We start from the raw sequence: 5,800 nt of genomic DNA, 5'->3' as shown, positions 1-5,800 counted from the left end.
ATAAAAACAGTTATCCATTTATTCAAAATAGCTCATTCACTGATGCAACGAATAGACCGAAATAATTTCTGTCAATAATTGAATGTAGACAATCTATAATTACGTGCGTTTCTTTCAAATGTATATCGGTTTTCAATACTACCAAACGTAAGCGGGAGGCATAGCGTTGTAATTGTTTAAATCAATGTGTGTTCGAAACTAATTAAAATTGTGATTCAATTTCGATATTCAGTATTTTATCTGGTAAAAAAAAAATGTGGAGAAAGTAATTAGTATGCTCCCAATTTTCACAGGAAGTAGTGTGTGGGAGTGGGTGAGTAGTAGATATATAAACTTTCAAATTCAATCAATGCCCACTGCGACGTTAACATAAAAATTTGATTGATTTATAATTAGTTCTGTCAGGGGTGTAAAACATAGCCTTAGTGTTTATCATTAATGGAAAAATAGGAATAAACGATTTAGTAACAACTCAGGCCATATTTGGTCTGAAAAAATAGCTAGTTTATCATCTTCCTAGTGGTATTTACAATCTCTCCATCTTAATCAGTGTGGCCACTGCTTGGCTTTTTTCCCAATATCTTGGCATTTTTGCCATCAACTTGGAATCTTGGAAATAAACTGTAAAAAATGAACAAATCTTGGATTTTTTCGCCAAATTGTAGACAATTGCTTATAATATTAGTTTATAATAGAATATTCTCTTTGCCACTTAATAAAGTATGAGGTACACTATGTTAACAACAGAGGACAAATTAAGTTTTAAATTTTAATTCATGAGATTATTGAAAAGTTAATAAGGTTGGAAATCACGACTTGCCAACTAAGTTGTCTTCTATAAGTTGACGCGTCCATTACACGTTCAATACGTTTAAGACGTTTCTCTCCTAGTCCGCAAGTCCTCTCTAGCTCATAAGTCGTGCGTGTGTGGTATGTGAGACCTGTGGATAGTTATTCAACCCTACTTGATTTAATTAGAAATCATTATGAGTGACTCTGAAGAACCAGGGTATAGTGGTGATGTTACCCCACCAAAGAGAAAAGCGAAAGTGACGTGGTATCAGCAGGCATTTAGAAAGGAATGGATGGAGGATGGTGAACTGAAAGATCGGGTACAACCAGATCCTGCTGACAAATATACTGTATTGCAAACTCAAGATTTGCAATAAGTCGTCTCTGATGGCACACAAAGTTTCCATGAAGCATGGAAAGTGAACCTCTTCAGGAAAAGGAAGAGCTTTTTCGATATGACTGCAAGCAGTTTCTAATAGAATTGTGCATGCAGATGAAAAAGAGATTTCCTTTTGAAGAAAATAGCCTCATTGCTATGTTAAAGGTAGTGGAACCAGCTGAAGCTCTTTCTACAAAGAGGGACTTGAAATCTCTTGGAAAACTTGCAGTACATTTTCCAACATTGATAAAGGAGGATGAGCTAGATTTGCTGCAAGAGCAATGGCGAGATCTTCTATATGCAAGAGACACACTTAAAGGCATAAGTCACTCTGCAACTGTTTTCTGGAATTATTTACTTTCAGTGAAAGATGGGAATAATAAAGAAAAGTTTAATCTTCTTGCAACATTTATGTGCAACTTATTAGCTCTGCCACACTCATCTGCACGTATTGAAAGAATTTTTTCCCAAATAAACCAAGTTAAAACTAAGCAAAGCAACAGACTACACACAAATACAGTTGCAAACCGTCTATAGGCCAAGCAAGCCATCACAAGACAAGAAGTGACTTGCCAAAAGTGGGAACCATCTATTTCATTAATCAAAGATGCAAAGTTGGGTCACTGTCACAGGAGATATAAAGAGAGGGAAGAGTCCAGGAAGAAGAGTAACAGAGCAACTTTATGTCATAGTGAAGCCAATGATGTTGATGAGGAGGAATTAGAGGAGGACCCTATGCCAGTATCCTTCTTCCTGCAATAATACCATTGTCTGTAAAGTATTTGGTAAGTAGAACTTCCTCTTCTAGCTAAATTTCCTATTTTAAATAAGCCACAATCCATTTCAAGAGCCATGTCACTTTGTTTTTCGCAAGTATCAGTATAAAAAATAATACTTGGATTTTCTTGGATTTTTTCGTAGGGTCATCTTGGCATTTTTACATTTTGTGAGTGGCAACACTGATCTTAATAACACAAACTCGGCTCCAGTTACTGCAGGTTTTAATATAGTTATTTCACATGGCTGTATTTTGTCTAACGCCTGGTGTTCTTATCCAACTCCGAGGATATTAACGTAGAGAGTGAAGTAAGGTTATATTCCTGAATTAATGGATATAGTGAGAGTTCGAAGATTGCATCTCCTTATATTTTGTCATCGGAAAATAAAACGTGATTTGTTCCCAAGATTAGGAGCTATGAGAGAGAGAGAAGCTGCGAAGTTGTTATGATAATTGACCAGGAGTAGGACGACATTCCGCATCAAGGCGTCACAGTGGGCTATTTCCTACTCCCACATCCTACCTCCAATTAAATAACTAGAATATGACTTCGCTTACACTCACTTACCACATTCAATTTTGCTATATATGAAAAAATGATAATTTGATATTCTGAAGAATTGAAAAATAAAACTTTGTAACTGAAGCCGTGTTTATTTAAACGAACTCTCAACTGTCGGAAACGGTGAAACCCGTGGAAGCCCGTGAGCATGATAATCCCTTCCGCCACGGTGATGCACTGCCGGGCAGCAAGTGCAGCACTGACAATTACACTCAGCTGAAGGGCAACATGACCATTAATAGATCATCGACATCTATCGCATACTTTCGTCCATGAATACAGTAATGCTCATTGTTGGCAAGGTTGTAGAGGATTCGTATATTCATCAGGTGCTCGGTAGGATGACAGCACTTTTGCTTTTATTTTCCTGCGAACGCATTTCAAACCGTCGCAGTTGTCTGTGTGTATTTAGCAAATTTGATCACAAAGAATGTCGAGAACATGCAGAAGGTGTCAAAGGAAATCACTGATGAATAGTGTAGTCTACTGCCGCAATATATATATATATATATATATAGATATATATATATATATATATATATATATATATATATATATCACTTAGACAAACTGTTGTAGCACATTTGTAAATAATAATCACGAAGAACCCATAGTCGGAATAAAAGGAAACTTTAGAAGAAAGTGTAACCTATATTTCGGCTAATAGCTATAGCCCTCTTCAAGAAAGTACTTTCCTGAAGAGGGCTATAGCTATTAGCCGAAATATAGAAGTTACACTTTCTTCTAAAGTTTCTTTTTATTCCGACTGTGGGTTCTTCGTGAATATGTATATGTGTGTATATATATATATATATATATATATATATATATGTATATATATATATATATGCATATGTATACTATATATATACATATATATAAATATATTATATATATACACACACACATATATATATATATATACATGTATATATACATATATATATATATATATATATATATATATATATATTGTCAGTGTATTTGGGCAGGAGTTTTTCTCTAATGCATGTTTCATTAAAAGTGATGGCAAGTTGTGCATTAATAATTTTCTTAAAGGTATTGTCCATATACCTTATTATGGATTTGTGGTCCTTAGGAAGGAAATTTATGACTTGGCTGTATGTAGTCATATTAGCTAGATCGCGATTTTGGGTTCAAGACCCTTCTTCAGTAGCTACTGAAGCAGGGTCTTGAACCCGCAATCGCGATCTAGCTAATATGACTACATACAGCCAAGTCATAAATTTCCTTCCCAAGAAACACAAATCCATAATAAGGTATATGGAAAATACCTTTAAGAAAATTATTAATGCACAACTAGCCATCACTTTTAGTTAAATATATATATATATATATATATATATATATATATATATATATATATATATGTGTGTGTGTGTGTACATATGTATGTATATATATACATACATATAATGTGTGTGTATATATATATATATGTACATATGTATGTATATATATATATATAGATATAGATATAATGTATATATATATATATATATATATATATATATGTGTGTGTGTGTGTGTGTGTGTGTTGCAACAAACCTAGACGTTTGCTGTAACACTGATGGAAATACGAAATAAAATACTAACCTCTCTTTTCCTTGTATATTTCACAACTCCTCATACACTGTGGAAATACATACACTATTCCTTACAATAACAGTAAAAGCATGAGATAGCACAAACCACATCCTATTACAGACGAAATGGTCACCATAAGACACCATAACTAGACACAACAACGATCACCATACTTTATCTTTTTTCTTACTCATATTTCGTCTATTTAATATCTCTCACTCTATTATAAACACAGATCTTTCACTCTTTACATCACACTAGTTCGCTGTAGTTCTGAGATAGATAAGAATAATGCATAACTCAACGAGGAAAAAAAATACCCTTGAGGAGGCCTTGCTTTGGAACTCCTTTCGACTAATCTATCTTAACCTCAGATCGGGCATCCCATGTTGCCAAACGTACGATTCATGCTCTCTGCACACAGACGAGTCTGTGTACCTGTAAGAAACTAATACATACTACAATTTTCTTTAATCTACAATCATCTTCGTAACAATATATATATATGAATATATACATATACGTATATATATATGTATATATATACATACATATACCATACATACATATACCAAAGGCTTTTTTCCCCTACACGGGGGGTAGCCAAAAAGAAAATGGCATAGACACCACTCCCACCAATTCCATTTCCTATATATTCCACTCCCCTCCACCCTCCTCCCTCCCTCTTATCTTGGCACCTCCTGGATGACTGGTCACCCATGCATCCTGTCCACTGCCCTAGGTCAGAAGCAGTGTCGCAAGACACAGCACATCTACAGCAAGGCTGCTTCATAGATTCGGCGACCCCCCTCCCCCTCTCCGTCCCCTCATGCAGAAAGGGAGAAGACGGAGAGAAATCCCTTCGGGCTGCGTCATTTTTTTTTCTCATACATACTTCCTCACTCCCCAACCCCACCCACTCCTCATGCATCACACCGTCGTCCATACACAACCCCTCTCCATTCACCCCTATCTTCTGTCCTCTCCCGTCCTTCCTTCACAGACATTCCTCTCTTTTGTAATGCCCCTTTCACCCCATCCATCCATCTCATCCTAGGACGCCCCCTCATATTCACTCCTTCCACCTCTGCCTTCCACACTTCTTTTACTAATCTTTCTTCACTCATTCTTTCCATGTGTCCAAACCATCCTAATACTCTTTCATCAACCCTCTCTCCCAGTTCCCTTTCCACCCCTGTTCTCCTCCTCACATCCTCATTTCTCACTCTATCTAGCATAGTAACCCCTATCATACTTCTCAGACATTTCATCTCAAACACATTCAAACTCCTTCTCTCTTCCTCTCTCATGTTCCATGTTTCTGTCCCGTACAATGCTGTTGGCACAATCACTCCTTCATATAACCTCCTCTTAGCATCCATTCCCAGATGTCTATTTCTCATTACACTTTTCAACTCACCAAGGCATTCACTCGTTTCTCTCAATCTACATTCTACCTCCACCCCAACTCCTCCCTTTCTCTGCCACATTCGCAACCAAGTATCTAAAACTATATATATATATATATATATATATGTATATGTATATATATATATATATACACACACATATTAATACGACGTTTCGCTGGTGCTTTATCAGGTACATGTACTTGATTAAGTTGTAACAAGCGAAACGTTGTACAAATAAACGCTCCGTCCTCACATGTTTATTTTGATAG

Source organism: Oratosquilla oratoria, chromosome 8 (genome assembly GCF_046742065.1).
Source record: "Oratosquilla oratoria isolate Oo_2021 chromosome 8, ASM4674206v1, whole genome shotgun sequence".
NCBI lineage: Eukaryota > Metazoa > Arthropoda > Malacostraca > Stomatopoda > Squillidae > Oratosquilla > Oratosquilla oratoria.
Note: the sequence above shows the minus strand (reverse complement) of the source record.